Source organism: Myxine glutinosa, chromosome 7 (genome assembly GCF_964187855.1).
Source record: "Myxine glutinosa chromosome 7, kmMyxGlut1.1, whole genome shotgun sequence".
Classification (NCBI taxonomy): domain Eukaryota; kingdom Metazoa; phylum Chordata; class Myxini; order Myxiniformes; family Myxinidae; genus Myxine; species Myxine glutinosa.
This window is the reverse complement of record NC_136267.1, coordinates 10,562,487-10,584,863: the sequence shown is the minus strand read 5'-3', so window position 1 is coordinate 10,584,863 and position 22,377 is coordinate 10,562,487.

Below are 22,377 nucleotides of genomic sequence, written 5' to 3'. Positions count from 1 at the left end.
ATTTTACATAGTGGGATTGTTTTGGTATTTTCTGTGTTTCCATTCTATATTTATCAAACATAGAGATTTCCCTTATTTTCCAACGTAAGATTTTATTGGTACTTTCTGTGTTTCCATTCTATATTTATCAGACATAGAGAATTCCCTTATTTTACAGAGTAAGATTATATTGGTCCTTGCTGTGTTTCCATTCTATATTCATCAGACGGACAGAGAATTCCCTTATTTTACATAGTGGGATTGTTTTGGTACTTTCTGTGTTTCCATTCTATATTCATCAGACGTACAGAGAATTCCCTTATTTTACATAGTGGGATTGTTTTGGTATTTTCTGTGTTTCCATTCTATATTTATCAGACGTACAGAGAATTCCCATATTTTACTTAGTGGGATTGTTTTGGTACTTTCTGTGTGTCCATTCTATATTCATCAGACATAGAGAATTCCCTTATTTTACTTCGTGGGATTGTTTTGGTATTTTCTGTGTTTCCATTCTACATTCATCAGACATAGAGAATTCCCTTATTTACATAGTGGGATTGTTTTGTTACTTTCTGTGTTGTCCATTCTATATTTATCAGACATAGAGAATTCCCTTATTTTACATAGTGGGATTGTTTTGGTACTTTCTGTGTTTCCATTCCATATTTATCAGACATAGAGATTTCCCTTATTTTTCATAGTGGGATTCTTTTGGTACTTTCTGTGTTTCCATTCTATATTTATCAGACATAGAGATTTCCGTTATTTTACATAGTGGGATTGTTTTGGTACTTTCTGTGTTTCCATTATATATTTATCAGACATGGAGAATTCCCTTATTTTACATAGTGGGATTGTTTTGTTACTTTCTGTGTTTCCATTCTATATTTATCAGACATGGAGAATTCCCTTATTTTACACAGTAAGATTTTATTGGTACTTTCTGTGTTTCCATTATGTATTTATCAGACATGGAGAATTCCCTTATTTTACATAGTGGGATTGTTTTGTTACTTTCTGTGTTTCCATTCTATATTTATCAGACATGGAGAATTCCCTTATTTTACACAGTAAGATTTTATTGGTACTTTCTGTGTTTCCCTTATATATTTATCAGACATAGAGAATTCCCTTATTTTACATAATGGGATTGTTTTGGTACTTTCTGTGTTTCCATTCCATATTTATCAGACATAGAGAATTCCCTTATTTTACATAGTGGGATTGTTTTGGTACTTTCTGTGTTTCCATTCTATATCTATCAGACATAGAGATTTCCCTTATTTTACATAGTGGGATTGTTTCGGTACTTTCTGTGTTTCCATTCTATATTTATCAGACATAGACAATTCCCTTATTTTACATAGAGGGATTGTTTTGGTACTTTCTGTGTTTCCATTCTATATTTATCAGACAAAGGGAATTCCCTTATTTTACATAATGGGATTGTTTTGGAACTTTCTGTGTTTCCATTCTATATTGATCAGACATAGAGAATTCCCTTATTTTACATAATGGGATTGTTTTGGTACTTTCTGTGTTTCCATTATATATTTATCAGACATAGAGATTTCCCTTATTTTACATAATGGGATTGTTTTGGTATTTTCTGTGTTTCCATTCTATATTTATCAGACATAGAGATTTCCCTTATTTTACATAGTGGGATTGTTTTGGTACTTTCTGTGTTTCCCTTATATATTTATCAGACATAGAGAATTCCCTTATTTTACATAATGGGATTGTTTTGGTACTTTCTGTGTTTCCATTCAATATTTATCAGACATAGAGATTTCCCTTATTTTACATAGTGGGATTGTTTTGGTACTTTCTGTGTTTCCATTATATATTTATCAGACATAGAGAATTCCCTTATTTTACATAGTGGGATTGTTTTGGTATTTTCTGTGTTTCCATTCTATATTTATCAGACATAGAGATTTCCCTTATTTTACATAGTGGGATTGTTTTGGTACTTTCTGTGTTTCCCTTATATATTTATCAGACATAGAGAATTCCCTTATTTTACATAATGGGATTGTTTTGGTACTTTCTGTGTTTCCATTCAATATTTATCAGACATAGAGATTTCCCTTATTTTACATAGTGGGATTGTTTTGGTACTTTCTGTGTTTCCATTATATATTTATCAGACATAGAGAATTCCCTTATTTTACATAGTGGGATTGTTTTGGTACTTTCTGTGTTTCCATTCTATATTTATCAGACATAGAGATTTCCCTTATTTTACATCGTGGGATTTTTTTGGTACTTTCTGTGTTTCCATTATGTATTTATCAGACATAGAGATTTCCCTTATTTTACATCGTGGGATTGTTTTGGTACTTTCGATGTTTCCATTATATATTTATCAGACATAGAGAATTCCCTTATTTTACATAATGGGATTGTTTTGGTACTTTCTGTGTTTCCATTTTGTATTTATCAGACATAGAGATTTCCCTTATTTTACATAGTGGGATTGTTTTGGTACTTTCTATGTTTCCATTCTATATTTATCAGACATCGAGAATTCCCTTATTTTACATAATGGGATTGTTTTGGTACTTTCTGTGTTTCCATTTTGTATTTATCAGACATAGAGATTTCCCTTATTTTACAAAATGGGATTGTTTTGGTACTTTCTGTGTTTCCATTATGTATTTATCAGACATATAGATATCCCCTTATTTTACATAGTGGGATTGTTTTGGTACTTTCTATGTTTCCATTACATATTTATCAGGCATAGAGAATTCCCTTATTTTATATAGTAAGATTTTATTGGTACTTTCTGTGTTCCATTTTGTATTTATCAGACATAGACCATTATGTATTTATCAGACATAGAGATTTCCCTTATTTTACATCGTGGGATTGTTTTGGTACTTTCTGTGTTTCCATTAAGTATTTATCAGACATAGAGATTTCCCTTATTTTACATAGTGGGATTGTTTTGGTACTTTCTATGTTTCCATTCTATATTTATCAGACATCGAGAATTCCCTTATTTTACATAATGGGATTGTTTTGGTACTTTCTGTGTTTCCATTTTGTATTTATCAGACATAGAGATTTCCCTTATTTTACATAATGGGATTGTTTTGGTACTTTCTGTGTTTCCATTATGTATTTATCAGACATATAGATATCCCCTTATTTTACATAGTGGGATTGTTTTGGTATTTTCTATGTTTCCATTATATATTTATCAGGCATAGAGAATTCCCTTATTTTATATAGTAAGATTTTATTGGTACTTTCTGTGTTCCATTTTGTATTTATCAGACATAGACCATTATGTATTTATCAGACATAGAGATTTCCCTTATTTTACATCGTGGGATTGTTTTGGTACTTTCTGTGTTTCCATTAAGTATTTATCAGACATAGAGATTTCCCCTTATTTTACATCGTGGGATTGTTTTGGTACTTTCTGTGTTTCCATTATGTATTTATCAGACATCGAGAATTCCCTTATTTTATATAGTCGGATTGTTTTGGTACTTTCTGTGTTACCATTATGTATTCATCAGACATCGAGAATTCCCTTATTTTACATAGTAAGATTTTATTGGTATTTTCTGTGTTTCCATTATGTATTTATCAGACATGGACCATTATGTATTTATCAGACATAGACATTTCCCTTATTTTACATCGTAAGATTTTATTGGTATTTTCTGTTTCCATTATGTATTTATCAGACATGGACCATTATGTTTTTATCAGACATAGAGATTTCCCTTATTTTACATAGTAAGATTTTATTGGTATTTTCTGTGTTTCCATTATGTATTTATCAGACATAGAGGTTTCCCTTATTTTACATAGTAAGATTTTATTGGTATTTTCTGTGTTTCCATTATGTATTTATCAGACATGGACCATTATGTATTTATCAGACATAGAGATTTCCCTTATTTTACATAGTAAGATTTTATTGGTATTTTCTGTGTTTCCATTATGTATTTATCAGACATAGAGGTTTCCCTTATTTTACATAGTAAGATTTTATTGGTATTTTCTGTGTTTCCATTATGTATTTATCAGACATGGACGATTATGTATTTATCAGACATAGAGATTTCCCTTATTTTACATAGTAAGATTTTATTGGTATTTTCTGTGTTTCCATTATGTATTTATCAGACATAGAGAATTCCCCTTATTTTCCATCGTGGGATTGTTTTGGTACTTTCTGTGTTTCCATTCTATATTTATCAGACATAGAGAATTCCCTTATTTTCCATCGTGGGATTGTTTTGGTACTTTCTGTGTTTCCATTCTATATTTATCAGACATAGAGAATTCCCCTTATTTTCCATCATGGGATTGTTTTGGTTCTTTCTGTGTTTCCATTATGTATTTATCAGACATAGAGAATTCCCTTATTTTATATAGTGGGATTGTTTTGGTACTTTCTGTGTTTCCATTATGTATTTATCAGACATAGAGATATCCCCTTATTTTACATAGTGGGATTGTTTTGGTTCTTTCTGTGTTTCCATTATGTATTTATCAAACATAGAGAATCCCCTTATTTTACATAGTGGGATTGTTTTGGTTCTTTCTGTGTTTCCATTATGTATTTATCAGACATAGAGAATTCCCTTATTTTATATAGTGGGATTGTTTTGGTTCTTTCTGTGTTTCCATTATGTATTTATCAGACATAGAGATATCCCCTTATTTTACATAGTGGGATTGTTTTGGTACTTTCTGTGTTTCCATTATGTATTTATCAGACATAGAGATTTCCCTTATTTTACATCGTGGGATTGTTTTGGTACTTTCTGTGTTTCCATTATATATTTATCAGACATGGAGAATTCCCTTATTTTACACAGTGGGATTTTATTGGTACTTTCTGTGTTTCCATCCTATATTTATCAGACATGGAGAATTCCCTTATTTTACATAGTGGGATTTTATTGGTACTTTCTGTGTTTCCATTCTATATTTATCAGACATAGAGAATTCCGTTATTTTACTTAGTGGGATTGTTTTGGTATTTTCTGTGTTTCCATTCTATATTTATTAGACGTACAGAGAATTCCCTTATTTTACATAGTGGGATTGTTTTGGTACTTTCTGTGTTTCCATTATATATTTATCAGACATAGAGAATTCCATTATTTTACATAGTGGGATTGTTTTGGTACTTTCTGTGTTTCCATTATATATTTATCAGACATGGAGAATTCCCTTATTTTACATAGTGGGATTGTTTTGTTACTTTCTGTGTTTCCATTCTATATTTATCAGACATGGAGAATTCCCTTATTTTACATAGTAAGATTTTATTGGTACTTTCTGTGTTTCCATTATGTATTTATCAGACATGGAGAATTCCCTTATTTTACATAGTGGGATTGTTTTGGTACTTTCTGTGTTTCCCTTATATATTTATCAGACATAGAGAATTCCCTTATTTTACATAATGGGTTTGTTTTGGTACTTTCTGTGTTTCCATTCAATATTTATCAGACATAGAGATTTCCCTTATTTTACATAGTGGGATTGTTTTGGTACTTTCTGTGTTTCCATTATATATTTATCAGACATAGAGAATTCCCTTATTTTACATAGTGGGATTGTTTTGGTACTTTCTGTGTTTCCATTCTATATTTATCAGACATAGAGATTTCCCTTATTTTACATAGTGGGATTGTTTTGGTACTTTCTGTGTTTCCATTATATATTTATCAGACATAGAGATTTCCCTTATTTTACATCGTGGGATTTTTTTGGTACTTTCTGTGTTTCCATTATATATTTATCAGACATAGAGATTTCCCTTATTTTACATCGTGGGATTGTTTTGGTACTTTCGATGTTTCCATTATATATTTATCAGACATAGAGAATTCCCTTATTTTACATAATGGGATTGTTTTGGTACTTTCTGTGTTTCCATTTTGTATTTATCAGACATAGAGATTTCCCTTATTTTACATAGTGGGATTGTTTTGGTACTTTCTGTGTTTCCATTCTATATTTATCAGACATAGAGATTTCCCTTATTTTACATAATGGGATTGTTTTGGTACTTTCTGTGTTTCCATTATGTATTTATCAGACATATAGATATCCCCTTATTTTACATAGTGGGATTGTTTTGGTACTTTCTATGTTTCCATTATATATTTATCAGGCATAGAGAATTCCCTTATTTTATATAGTAAGATTTTATTGGTACTTTCTGTGTTCCATTTTGTATTTATCAGACATAGACCATTATGTATTTATCAGACATAGAGATTTCCCTTATTTTACATCGTGGGATTGTTTTGGTACTTTCTGTGTTTCCATTAAGTATTTATCAGACATAGAGATTTCCCTTATTTTACATCGTGGGATTGTTTTGGTACTTTCTGTGTTTCCATTATGTATTTATCAGACATAGAGATTTCCACTTATTTTACATCGTGGGATTGTATTGGTACTTTCTGTGTTTCCATTAAGTATTTATCAGACATAGAGATTTCCCCTTATTTTACATTGTGGGATTGTTTTGGTACTTTCTGTGTTTCCATTATGTATTTATCAGACATCGAGAATTCCCTTATTTTATATAGTCGGATTGTTTTGGTACTTTCTGTGTTTCCATTATGTATTCATCAGACATCGAGAAATCCCTTTTTTTACATAGTAAGATTTTATTGGTATTTTCTGTGTTTCCATTATGTATTTATCAGACATGGACCATTATGTATTTTGCAGACATAGAGATTTCCCTTATTTTACATCGTAAGATTTTATTGGTATTTTCTGTGTTTCCATTATGTATTTATCAGACATGGACCATTATGTATTTATCAGACATAGAGATTTCCCTTATTTTACATAGTAAGATTTTATTGGTATTTTCTGTGTTTCCATTATGTATTTATCAGACATAGAGGTTTCCCTTATTTTACATATACACAAAGAATTAAGTTAAGCACCCCTACACAACGAATTAAGGTAAGCACCCCCTAATATATATTCTTTGTGTATATGTATACATTGGCATATATTCTAAGGTATGTGAGATCAAATAATGATCGGTATGACATTAGCAATTATCCATTGATGAAATGCAGATGAGTGCACGCATCTGTGACGCCCATCGCTCGTGCAGCACGTGTTATCATCCACGTGGTCGTGATATACTGTAAATGCACTATCATCACGGGTTATTGCAAGTCACGCCTGAGCTCGTGTGGGGGTTACATGGTCATTTTCTCGTAATGGTGGCTCGTAGACGGTTGTCGGACGGAGAAAGATGGCGGATAATAGGCATGATCGAGTCCGGAATGTCCAGAAAAGCTGTAGCTCGAACGTTTGGTTACCACCATTCGGTGATCAGTCGGTTGGTGCAGAAACACCAGGAAACGGATGCGGTGAAGGACCGCCCAAGGTCTGGAAGACCTCGCGTGACAACAGTCCGCCAAGATAGAGCGCTTTTGAGACTGGTGCGACGATATCCCTTCGCCTCGAGCCATTTCCTGAAGGACAACTGGCTGCCCAACAGAAGGCTATGTCACCGTACCGTGAGGAACCGCCTGAAATCGGCCGGTTTAAGGTCAAGACGAGTGATCAAGCGTCCAAGGCTACTCGAACGACATCAGAGGGAGCGTATGGCATGGTGCCTAGCGCGACGTGGATGGAACATCCGGTCTTGGAGGCGAGTTCATTGGTCGGATGAAAGCCGGTTCTTGCTGTATGTGACAGATGGGCGTGTTCGGATGTGGCGCCACAAAAACACCGCGTATGCACCTAAAAACATTCAACCAACGGTACCCTTTGGTGGTGGCTCGATTATGGTCTGGGGATGCTTCTCCCATGACTGTAAATTGGACCTGATAACTGTGCGAGGTAACCTCAACGGAGAGCGATATGCCGAGGAAATCCTGAATACCACCGTAATCCCACACTTCGATGACCACACCCTCGCCAGCAGACCCATCTTCATGGATGACAACGTCAGGCCTCACCGTGCGAGACGCGTCCGAGCCTTGCTGGAGCAAGGTGCTGTGACAACCATCCCCTGGCCTGCGTACAGTCCTGACCTGAACCCCCTCGAGCACGTTTGGGACATGTTGGGACGACAAATTGCGAAGATGGTCCCTCCAATAGCCAATCTGGATGAATTGGAACGTGCATTACATCGGGAATGGAACAACCTGCCACAGCAACGCATACGACGGCTTACAGGGTCTATGAGACGTAGGGTTGAGTCAGTGATCCGATCACGTGGGTCCTACACACGTTATTGACGCAAAGATCGCTAGAGGTCTTCTCAGAACAATGACTGTACGTTAGAAAACATAAACGTCATCCACACTGTCCGTGATGGACCTATAGCTCCATACTTAAATTGAGGTGAAAATATGCCTAAAATTCCCAAAAAATTTCACCTTAAATTATTCAGAATAAAATATTGAAAACGGCATGATTGTTATGTTTTTATGTGACCATAATATCACTTCTCCAGAAAATATAGCAATATCATGGGTATATTACACTGTTTTGACGACAACAAACTTGTAATGTGCGAGGTTGTAAAAAAACGGGGGGGGGGGTGCTTAACTTAATTCTTTGTGTATAGTAAGATTTTATTGGTATTTTCTGTGTTTCCATTATGTATTTATCAGACATGGACCATTATGTATTTATCAGAAATAGAGATTTCCCTTATTTTACATAGTAAGATTTTATTGGTATTTTCTGTGTTTCCATTATGTATTTATCAGACATAGAGAATTCCCCTTATTTTACATCGTGGGATTGTTTTGGTACTTTCTGTGTTTCCATTAAGTATTTATCAGACATAGAGATTTCCCTTATTTTACATCGTGGGATTGTTTTGGTACTTTCTGTGTTTCCATTATGTATTTATCAGACATAGAGATTTCCACTGATTTTACATCGTGGGATTGTATTGGTACTTTCTGTGTTTCCATTAAGTATTTATCAGACCTAGAGATTTCCCTTATTTTACATAGTGGGATTGTTTTGTTACTTTCTGTGTTTCCATTCTATATTTATTAGACTTAGACAATTCCCTTATTTTACATGGTGGGATTGTTTTGTTACTTTCTGTGTTTCCATTCTATATTTACCAGACATAGACAATTCCCTTATTTTACATAGAGGGATTGTTTTGGTATTTTCTGTGTTTCCATTCTATATTTATCAGACATAGAGAATTCCCTTATTTTACATAGTAGGATTTTATTGGTACTTTCTGTGTTCCATTTTGTATTTATCAGACATAGACCATTATGTATTTATCAGACATAGAGATTTCCCTTATTTTACATCGTGGGATTGTTTTGGTACTTTCTGTGTTTCCATTAAGTATTTATCAGACATAGAGATTTCCCCTTATTTTACATCGTGGGATTGTTTTGGTACTTTCTGTGTTTCCATTATGTATTTATCAGACATCGAGAATTCCCTTATTTTATATAGTCGGATTGTTTTGGTACTTTCTGTGTTACCATTATGTATTCATCAGACATCGAGAATTCCCTTATTTTACATAGTAAGATTTTATTGGTATTTTCTGTGTTTCCATTATGTATTTATCAGACATGGACCATTATGTATTTATCAGACATAGAGATTTCCCTTATTTTACATCGTAAGATTTTATTGGTATTTTCTGTTTCCATTATGTATTTATCAGACATGGACCATTATGTTTTTATCAGACATAGAGATTTCCCTTATTTTACATAGTAAGATTTTATTGGTATTTTCTGTGTTTCCATTATGTATTTATCAGACATAGAGGTTTCCCTTATTTTACATAGTAAGATTTTATTGGTATTTTCTGTGTTTCCATTATGTATTTATCAGACATGGACCATTATGTATTTATCAGACATAGAGATTTCCCTTATTTTACATAGTAAGATTTTATTGGTATTTTCTGTGTTTCCATTATGTATTTATCAGACATAGAGGTTTCCCTTATTTTACATAGTAAGATTTTATTGGTATTTTCTGTGTTTCCATTATGTATTTATCAGACATGGACCATTATGTATTTATCAGACATAGAGATTTCCCTTATTTTACATAGTAAGATTTTATTGGTATTTTCTGTGTTTCCATTATGTATTTATCAGACATAGAGAATTCCCCTTATTTTCCATCGTGGGATTGTTTTGGTACTTTCTGTGTTTCCATTCTATATTTATCAGACATAGAGAATTCCCTTATTTTCCATCGTGGGATTGTTTTGGTACTTTCTGTGTTTCCATTCTATATTTATCAGACATAGAGAATTCCCCTTATTTTCCATCGTGGGATTGTTTTGGTTCTTTCTGTGTTTCCATTATGTATTTATCAGACATAGAGAATTCCTTTATTTTACTTAGTGGGATTGTTTTGGTATTTTCTGTGTTTCCATTCTATATTTATTAGACGTACAGAGAATTCCCTTATTTTACATAGTGGGATTGTTTTGGTACTTTCTGTGTTTCCATTATATATTTATCAGACATAGAGAATTCCATTATTTTACATAGTGGGATTGTTTTGGTACTTTCTGTGTTTCCATTATATATTTATCAGACATGGAGAATTCCCTTATTTTACATAGTGGGATTGTTTTGTTACTTTCTGTGTTTCCATTCTATATTTATCAGACATGGAGAATTCCCTTATTTTACATAGTAAGATTTTATTGGTACTTTCTGTGTTTCCATTATGTATTTATCAGACATGGAGAATTCCCTTATTTTACATAGTGGGATTGTTTTGGTACTTTCTGTGTTTCCCTTATATATTTATCAGACATAGAGAATTCCCTTATTTTACATAATGGGTTTGTTTTGGTACTTTCTGTGTTTCCATTCAATATTTATCAGACATAGAGATTTCCCTTATTTTACATAGTGGGATTGTTTTGGTACTTTCTGTGTTTCCATTATATATTTATCAGACATAGAGAATTCCCTTATTTTACATAGTGGGATTGTTTTGGTACTTTCTGTGTTTCCATTATATATTTATCAGACATAGAGATTTCCCTTATTTTACATCGTGGGATTTTTTTGGTACTTTCTGTGTTTCCATTATATATTTATCAGACATAGAGATTTCCCTTATTTTACATCGTGGGATTGTTTTGGTACTTTCGATGTTTCCATTATATATTTATCAGACATAGAGAATTCCCTTATTTTACATAATGGGATTGTTTTGGTACTTTCTGTGTTTCCATTTTGTATTTATCAGACATAGAGATTTCCCTTATTTTACATAGTGGGATTGTTTTGGTACTTTCTGTGTTTCCATTCTATATTTATCAGACATAGAGATTTCCCTTATTTTACATAATGGGATTGTTTTGGTACTTTCTGTGTTTCCATTATGTATTTATCAGACATATAGATATCCCCTTATTTTACATAGTGGGATTGTTTTGGTACTTTCTATGTTTCCATTATATATTTATCAGGCATAGAGAATTCCCTTATTTTATATAGTAAGATTTTATTGGTACTTTCTGTGTTCCATTTTGTATTTATCAGACATAGACCATTATGTATTTATCAGACATAGAGATTTCCCTTATTTTACATCGTGGGATTGTTTTGGTACTTTCTGTGTTTCCATTAAGTATTTATCAGACATAGAGATTTCCCTTATTTTACATCGTGGGATTGTTTTGGTACTTTCTGTGTTTCCATTATGTATTTATCAGACATAGAGATTTCCACTTATTTTACATCGTGGGATTGTATTGGTACTTTCTGTGTTTCCATTAAGTATTTATCAGACATAGAGATTTCCCCTTATTTTACATTGTGGGATTGTTTTGGTACTTTCTGTGTTTCCATTATGTATTTATCAGACATCGAGAATTCCCTTATTTTATATAGTCGGATTGTTTTGGTACTTTCTGTGTTTCCATTATGTATTCATCAGACATCGAGAATTCCCTTATTTTACATAGTAAGATTTTATTGGTATTTTCTGTGTTTCCATTATGTATTTATCAGACATGGACCATTATGTATTTTGCAGACATAGAGATTTCCCTTATTTTACATCGTAAGATTTTATTGGTATTTTCTGTGTTTCCATTATGTATTTATCAGACATGGACCATTATGTATTTATCAGACATGGAGATTTCCCTTATTTTACATAGTAAGATTTTATTGGTATTTTCTGTGTTTCCATTATGTATTTATCAGACATAGAGGTTTCCCTTATTTTACATAGTAAGATTTTATTGGTATTTTCTGTGTTTCCATTATGTATTTATCAGACATGGACCATTATGTATTTATCAGACATAGAGATTTCCCTTATTTTACATAGTAAGATTTTATTGGTATTTTCTGTGTTTCCATTATGTATTTATCAGACATAGAGAATTCCCCTTATTTTACATCGTGGGATTGTTTTGGTACTTTCTGTGTTTCCATTAAGTATTTATCAGACATAGAGATTTCCCTTATTTTACATCGTGGGATTGTTTTGGTACTTTCTGTGTTTCCATTATGTATTTATCAGACATAGAGATTTCCACTGATTTTACATCGTGGGATTGTATTGGTACTTTCTGTGTTTCCATTAAGTATTTATCAGACCTAGAGATTTCCCTTATTTTACATAGTGGGATTGTTTTGTTACTTTCTGTGTTTCCATTCTATATTTATTAGACTTAGACAATTCCCTTATTTTACATGGTGGGATTGTTTTGTTACTTTCTGTGTTTCCATTCTATATTTACCAGACATAGACAATTCCCTTATTTTACATAGAGGGATTGTTTTGGTATTTTCTGTGTTTCCATTCTATATTTATCAGACATAGAGAATTCCCTTATTTTACATAGTAGGATTGTTTTGGTCCTTTCTGTGTTTCAATTCTATATTTATCAGACATACAGAGAATTCCCTTATTTTTCATAATGGAATTGTTTTGGTACTTCTGTGTTTCCATTCTATATTTATCAGACATACAGAGAATTCCCTTATTTTACATAATGGGATTGTTTTGGTATTTTCTGTGTTTCCATTCTATATTTATCAAACATAGAGATTTCCCTTATTTTCCAACGTAAGATTTTATTGGTACTTTCTGTGTTTCCATTCTATATTTATCAGACATAGAGAATTCCCTTATTTTACAGAGTAAGATTATATTGGTCCTTGCTGTGTTTCCATTCTATATTCATCAGACAGACAGAGAATTCCCTTATTTTACATAGTGGGATTGTTTTGGTACTTTCTGTGTTTCCATTCTATATTCATCAGACGTACAGAGAATTCCCTTATTTTACATAGTGGGATTGTTTTGGTATTTTCTGTGTTTCCATTCTATATTTATCAGACGTACAGAGAATTCCCTTATTTTACTTAGTGGGATTGTTTTGGTACTTTCTGTGTGTCCATTCTATATTCATCAGACATAGAGAATTCCATTATTTTACTTCGTGGGATTGTTTTAGTATTTTCTGTGTTTCCATTCTACATTCATCAGACATAGAGAATTCCCTTATTTTACATAGTGGGATTGTTTTGTTACTTTCTGTGTTGTCCATTCTATATTTATCAGACATAGAGATTTCCGTTATTTTACATAGTCGGAATGTTTTGGTCCTTTCTGTGTTTCCATTCTATATTTATCAGACATAGCGAATTCCCTTATTTTACAGAGTAGAATTGTTTTGATACTTTCTGTGTTTCCATTCTATATTGATCAGCCATAGAGAATTCCCGTATTTTACTTAGTAGGATTGTTTTGGTCCTTTCTGTGTTTCCATTATGTATTTATCAGACATAGAGATTTCCCTTATTTTACATGGTGGGATTGTTTTGTTACTTTCTGTGTTTCCATTCTATATTTATCAGATGTACAGAGAATTCCCTTATTTTACACAGTGGGATTGTTTTGGTACTTTCTGTGTTTCCATTCTATAGTTCATCAGACAGAGAGAATTCCCTTATTTTACTTAGTGGGATTGTTTTGGTATTTTCCGTGTTTCCATTCTATATTTATCAGACACAGAGAATTCCCTTATTTTACATCGTGGGATTGTTTTGGTAGTTTCTGTGTTTCTCATTCCATATTTATCAGACATAGAGATTTCCCTTATTTTACATCGTGGGATTGTTTTGGTACTTTCTGTGTTTCCATTATGTATTTATCAGACATAGAGAATTCCCTTATTTTACATAGTGGGATTGTTTTGGTACTTTCTGTGTTTCCATTCTATATTCATCAGACGTACAGAGAATTCCCTTATTTTACATCGTGGGATTGTTTTGGTATTTTCTGTGTTTCCATTCTATATTTATCAGACGTACAGAGAATTCCCTTATTTTACTTAGTGGGATTGTTTTGGTACTTTCTGTGTGTCCATTCTATATTCATCAGACATAGAGAATTCCCTTATTTTACTTCGTGGGATTGTTTTGGTATTTTCTGTGTTTCCATTCTACATTCATCAGACATAGAGAATTCCCTTATTTTACATAGTGGGATTGTTTTGTTACTTTCTGTGTTTCCATTCTATATTTATCAGACATAGAGAATTCCCTTATTTTACATAGTGGGATTGTTTTGGTACTTTCTGTGTTTCCATTCCATATTTATCAGACATAGAGATTTCCCTTATTTTTCATAGTGGGATTATTTTGGTACTTTCTGTGTTTCCATTCTATATTTATCAGACATAGAGATTTCCGTTATTTTACTTAGTCGGAATGTTTTGGTCCTTTCTGTGTTTCCATTCTATATTTATCAGACATAGGGAATTCCCTTATTTTACATAGTAGAATTGTTTTGATACTTTCTGTGTTTCCATTCTATATTGATCAGACATAGAGAATTCCCCAATTTTACATAGTGGGATTGTTTTGTTACTTTCTGTGTTTCCATTCTATATTTATCAGATGTACAGAGAATTCCCTTATTTTACATAGTGGGATTGTTTTGTTACTTTCTGTGTTTCCATTCTATATTTATCAGATGTACAGAGAATTCCCTTATTTTACATAGTGGGATTGTTTTGGTACTTTCTGTGTTTCCATTCTATAGTTCATCAGACAGAGAGAATTCCCTTATTTTACTCAGTGGGATTGTTTTGGTATTTTCTGTGTTTCCATTCTATATTTATCAGACACAGAGAATTCCCTTATTTTACATCATGGGATTGTTTTGGTAGTTTCTGTGTTTCTCATTCCATATTTATCAGACATAGAGATTTCCCTTATTTTACATCGTGGGATTGTTTTGGTACTTTCTGTGTTTCCATTCTATATTTATCAGACATCCAGAGAATTCCCTTATTTTACATAGTGGGATTGTTTTGGTACTTTCTGTGTTTCCATTCCATATTTATCAGACATAGAGAATTCCCTTATTTTACATAGTGGGATTGTTTTGGTACTTTCTGTGTTTCCATTCTATATCTATCAGACATAGAGATTTCCCTTATTTTACATAGTGGGATTGTTTTGGTACTTTCTGTGTTTCCATTCCATATTTATCAGACATAGAGAATTCCCTTATTTTACATAGTGGGATTGTTTCGGTACTTTCTGTGTTTCCATTCTACATTCATCAGACATAGAGAATTCCCTTATTTTACATAGTGGGATTGTTTTGTTACTTTCTGTGTTGTCCATTCTATATTTATCAGACCTAGAGATTTCCGTTATTTTACATAGTCGGAATGTTTTGGTCCTTTCTGTGTTTCCATTCTATAGTTATCAGACATAGCGAATTCCCTTATTTTACAGAGTAGAATTGTTTTGATACTTTCTGTGTTTCCATTCTATATTGATCAGCCATAGAGAATTCCCATATTTTACAAAGTAGGATTGTTTTGGTCCTTTCTGTGTTTCCATTATGTATTTATCAGACATAGAGATTTCCGTTATTTTACTTAGTCGGAATGTTTTGGTCCTTTCTGTGTTTCCATTCTATATTTATCAGACATAGGGAATTCCCTTATTTTACATGGTGGGATTGTTTTGTTACTTTCTGTGTTTCCATTCTATATTTATCAGATGTACAGAGAATTCCCTTATTTTACATAGTGGGATTGTTTTGGTACTTTCTGTGTTTCCATTCTAGAGTTCATCAGACAGAGAGAATTCCCTTATTTTACTTAGTGGGATTGTTTTGGTATTTTCTGTGTTTCCATTCTATATTTATCAGACACAGAGAATTCCCTTATTTTACATCGTGGGATTGTTTTGGTAGTTTCTTTGTTTCTCATTCCATATTTATCAGACATAGAGATTTCCCTTATTTTACATCGTGGGATTGTTTTGGTACTTTCTGTGTTTCCATTATGTATTTATCAGACATAGAGAATTCCCTTATTTTACATAGTGGGATTGTTTTGGTACTTTCTGTGTTTCCATTCTATATTCATCAGACGTACAGAGAATTCCCTTATTTTACATCGTGGGATTGTTTTGGTATTTTCTGTGTTTCCATTCTATATTTATCAGACGTACAGTGAATTCCCTTATTTTACTTAGTGGGATTGTTTTGGTACTTTCTGTGTGTCCATTCTATATTCATCAGACATAGAGAATTCCCTTATTTTACTTCGTGGGATTGTTTTGGTATTTTCTGTGTTTCCATTCTACATTCATCAGACATAGAGAATTCCCTTATTTTACATAGTGGGATTGTTTTGTTACTTTCTGTGTTTCCATTCTATATTTATCAGACATAGAGAATTCCCTTATTTTACATAGTGGGATTGTTTTGGTACTTTCTGTGTTTCCATTCCATATTTATCAGACATAGAGATTTCCCTTATTTTTCATAGTGGGATTATTTTGGTACTTTCTGTGTTTCCATTCTATATTTATCAGACATAGAGATTTCCGTTATTTTACTTAGTCGGAATGTTTTGGTCCTTTCTGTGTTTCCATTCTATATTTATCAGACATAGGGAATTCCCTTATTTTACATAGTAGAATTGTTTTGATACTTTCTGTGTTTCCATTCTATATTGATCAGACATAGAGAATTCCCCAATTTTACATAGTGGGATTGTTTTGTTACTTTCTGTGTTTCCATTCTATATTTATCAGATGTACAGAGAATTCCCTTATTTTACATAGTGGGATTGTTTTGTTACTTTCTGTGTTTCCATTCTATATTTATCAGATGTACAGAGAATTCCCTTATTTTACATAGTGGGATTGTTTTGGTACTTTCTGTGTTTCCATTCTATAGTTCATCAGACAGAGAGAATTCCCTTATTTTACTCAGTGGGATTGTTTTGGTATTTTCTGTGTTTCCATTCTATATTTATCAGACACAGAGAATTCCCTTATTTTACATCGTGGGATTGTTTTGGTAGTTTCTGTGTTTCTCATTCCATATTTATCAGACATAGAGATTTCCCTTATTTTACATCGTGGGATTGTTTTGGTACTTTCTGTGTTTCCATTCTATATTTATCAGACATCCAGAGAATTCCCTTATTTTACATAGTGGGATTGTTTTGGTACTTTCTGTGTTTCCATTATGTATTTATCAGACATAGAGAATTCCCTTTTTTATTTTTACATAGTGGGATTGTTTTGGTACTTTCTGTGTTTCCATTCCATATTTATCAGACATAGAGAATTCCCTTATTTTACATAGTGGGATTGTTTTGGTACTTTCTGTGTTTCCATTCCATATTTATCAGACATAGAGAATTCCCTTATTTTACATAGTGGGATTGTTTTGGTACTTTCTGTGTTTCCATTCTATATCTATCAGACATAGAGATTTCCCTTATTTTACATAGTGGGATTGTTTTGGTACTTTCTGTGTTTCCATTCTATATTTATCAGACATAGACAATTCCCTTATTACCTTCGCAAAAGCGGAAGGTTATGTTTTGATCGCTGTGTATTTATTTGTATGTCTGTGTGTGTGTGTGTGTGTATGTTATTCGCATAACTCAAAAAGTATTCAACCGATTCGCATGAAATTTGGTGGGATGATAGGTTATTATCCGGGAACCATTTGATTAGATTTTGGAATCGATCGGGTCAAAGGTCAAGGTCAAGGTCATGAAAAGGTCAAAATCGTCTTTTTACCATAGCGCGGTCAATTTGTGTCCAATTTGTATGAAACTAATGCCAAAATGTTCAGAATTCAATGCCCAATCTTGTGATATGCGACATGACACTCTGACGTCATAACCCTTGTTAGCGGTTGGGGGCCAAAGGTCAGGGGGGTCACGCCCTTGCAAAATGTGCGGTTTTTTAAAAATCATAACGCGGTCAATTCGGATCCAAATTGGATGAAAGTAGATGTGTCATTCTTATGTGTCATGATGTTTTCGACTGTTGGTGCAATTTGAAGAGATGAAAAACAGAACATATATATATATATGCATATTTTACAGTTGTAAGGATGCATGTAATAAACTTGGATTAGCAGCCGTAAACATGGTTCTTTCCGTGCAAATCAACGGGACTATGGCACAGTGACAACGAATCAGCGCCGAGATCTTGTAGTCATCGAGTGTCATTCCCTCGAATCTTGCTACACAGATCTTGTAGTCTTTTATTTTGGCAACAAAAGTAGCTGCGGCGAAGGTATGCGCTCTACCGAGTGCCCGTTCTAGTTTTACATAGTGGGATTGTTTCGGTACTTTCTGTGTTTCCATACTATATTTATCAGACATAGACAATTCCCTTATTTTACATAGAGGGATTGTTTTGGTACTTTCTGTGTTTCCATTCTATATTTATCAGACAAAGGGAATTCCCTTATTTTACATCATGGGATTGTTTTGGTACTTTCTGTGTTTCCATTCTATATTGATCAGACATAGAGAATTCCCTTATTTTACATAATGGGATTGTTTTGGTACTTTCTGTGTTTCCATTATATATTTATCAGACATAGAGATTTCCCTTATTTTACATAATGGGATTGTTTTGGTATTTTCTGTGTTTCCATTATATATTTATCAGACATAGAGAATTCCCTTATTTTACATAATGGGATTGTTTTGGTACTTTCTGTGTTTCCATTATATATTGATCAGACATAGAGATTTCCCTTATTTTACATAGTGGGATTGTTTTGGTACTTTCTGTGTTTCCCTTATATATTTATCAGACATAGAGAATTCCCTTATTTTACATAATGGGATTGTTTTGGTACTTTCTGTGTTTCCATTCAATATTTATCAGACATAGAGATTTCCCTTATTTTACATAGGGGGATTGTTTTGGTACTTTCTGTGTTTCCATTATATATTTATCAGACATAGAGAATTCCCTTATTTTACATAGTGGGATTGTTTTGGTACTTTCTGTGTTTCCATTCTATATTTATCAGACATAGAGATTTCCCTTATTTTACATAGTGGGATTGTTTTGGTACTTTCTGTGTTTCCATTATATATTAATCAGACATAGAGATTTCCCTTATTTTACATCGTGGGATTTTTTTGGTACTTTCTGTGTTTTCCATTATATATTTATCAGACATAGAGATTTCCCTTATTTTACATCGTGGGATTGTTTTGGTACTTTCGATGTTTCCATTATATATTTATCAGACATAGAGAATTCCCTTATTTTACATAATGGGATTGTTTTGGTACTTTCTGTGTTTCCATTTTGTATTTATCAGACATAGAGATTTCCCTTATTTTACATAGTGGGATTGTTTTGGTACTTTCTGTGTTTCCATTCTATATTTATCAGACATCGAGAATTCCCTTATTTTACATAATGGGATTGTTTTGGTACTTTCTGTGTTTCCATTTTGTATTTATCAGACATAGAGATTTCCCTTATTTTACATAATGGGATTGTTTTGGTACTTTCTGTGTTTCCATTATGTATTTATCAGACATATAGATATCCCCTTATTTTACATAGTGGGATTGTTTTGGTACTTTCTATGTTTCCATTATATATTTATCAGGCATAGAGAATTCCCTTATTTTATATAGTAAGATTTTATTGGTACTTTCTGTGTTCCATTTTGTATTTATCAGACATAGACCATTATGTATTTATCAGACATAGAGATTTCCCTTATTTTACATCGTGGGATTGTTTTGGTACTTTCTGTGTTTCCATTAAGTATTTATCAGACATAGAGATTTCCCTTATTTTACATAATGGGATTGTTTTGGTACTTTCTGTGTTTCCATTAAGTATTTATCAGACATAGAGATTTCCCTTATTTTACATAGTGGGATTGTTTTGGTACTTTCTGTGTTTCCATTATATATTTATCAGACATAGAGATTTCCCTTATTTTACATAATGGGATTGTTTTGGTATTTTCTGTGTTTCCATTATATATTTATCAGACATAGAGAATTCCCTTATTTTACATAATGGGATTGTTTTGGTACTTTCTGTGTTTCCATTATATATTGATCAGACATAGAGATTTCCCTTATTTTACATAGTGGGATTGTTTTGGTACTTTCTGTGTTTCCCTTATATATTTATCAGACATAGAGAATTCCCTTATTGTACATAATGGGATTGTTTTGGTACTTTCTGTGTTTCCATTCAATATTTATCAGACATAGAGATTTCCCTTATTTTACATAGTGGGATTGTTTTGGTACTTTCTGTGTTTCCATTATATATTTATCAGACATAGAGAATTCCCTTATTTTACATAGTGGGATTGTTTTGGTACTTTCTGTGTTTCCATTCTATATTTATCAGACATAGAGATTTCCCTTATTTTACATAGTGGGATTGTTTTGGTACTTTCTGTGTTTCCATTATATATTAATCAGACATAGAGATTTCCCTTATTTTACATCGTGGGATTTTTTTGGTACTTTCTGTGTTTTCCATTATATATTTATCAGACATAGAGATTTCCCTTATTTTACATCGTGGGATTGTTTTGGTACTTTCGATGTTTCCATTATATATTTATCAGACATAGAGAATTCCCTTATTTTACATAATGGGATTGTTTTGGTACTTTCTGTGTTTCCATTATGTATTTATCAGACATATAGATATCCCCTTATTTTACATAGTGGGATTGTTTTGGTACTTTCTATGTTTCCATTATATATTTATCAGGCATAGAGAATTCCCTTATTTTATATAGTAAGATTTTATTGGTACTTTCTGTGTTCCATTTTGTATTTATCAGACATAGACCATTATGTATTTATCAGACATAGAGATTTCCCTTATTTTACATCGTGGGATTGTTTTGGTACTTTCTGTGTTTCCATTAAGTATTTATCAGACATAGAGATTTCCCTTATTTTACATCGTGGGATTGTTTTGGTACTTTCTGTGTTTCCATTATGTATTTATCAGACATAGAGATTTCCACTTATTTTACATCGTGGGATTGTATTGGTACTTTCTGTGTTTCCATTAAGTATTTATCAGACATAGAGATTTCCCCTTATTTTACATTGTGGGATTGTTTTGGTACTTTCTGTGTTTCCATTATGTATTTATCAGACATCGAGAATTCCCTTATTTTATATAGTCGGATTGTTTTGGTACTTTCTGTGTTTCCATTATGTATTCATCAGACATCGAGATTTCCCTTATTTTACATAGTAAGATTTTATTGGTATTTTCTGTGTTCCCATTATGTATTTATCAGACATGGACCATTATGTATTTATCAGACATAGAGATTTCCCTTATTTTACATCGTAAGATTTTATTGGTATTTTCTGTGTTTCCATTATGTATTTATCAGACATGGACCATTATGTATTTATCAGACATAGAGATTTCCCTTATTTTACATAGTAAGATTTTATTGGTATTTTCTGTGTTTCCATTATGTATTTATCAGACATAGAGGTTTCCCTTATTTTACATAGTAAGATTTTATTGGTATTTTCTGTGTTTCCATTATGTATTTATCAGACATGGACCATTATGTATTTATCAGACATAGAGATTTCCCTTATTTTACATAGTAAGATTTTATTGGTATTTTCTGTGTTTCCATTATGTATTTATCAGACATAGAGGTTTCCCTTATTTTACATAGTAAGATTTTATTGGTATTTTCTGTGTTTCCATTATGTATTTATCAGACATGGAGAATTCCCTTATTTTACATAGTAAGATTTTATTGGTACTTTCTGTGTTTCCATTATGTATTTATCAGACATGGAGAATTCCCTTATTTTACATAGTAAGATTTTATTGGTACTTTCTGTGTTTCCATTATGTATTTATCAGACATGGAGAATTCCCTTATTTTACATAGTGGGATTTTATTGGTAGTTTCTGTGTTTCCATCCTATATTTATCAGACATGGAGAATTCCCTTATTTTACATAGTGGGATTGTTTTGTTACTTTCTGTGTTTCCATTCTATATTTATCAGACATGGAGAATTCCCTTATTTTACATCGTGGGATTGTTTTGTTACTTT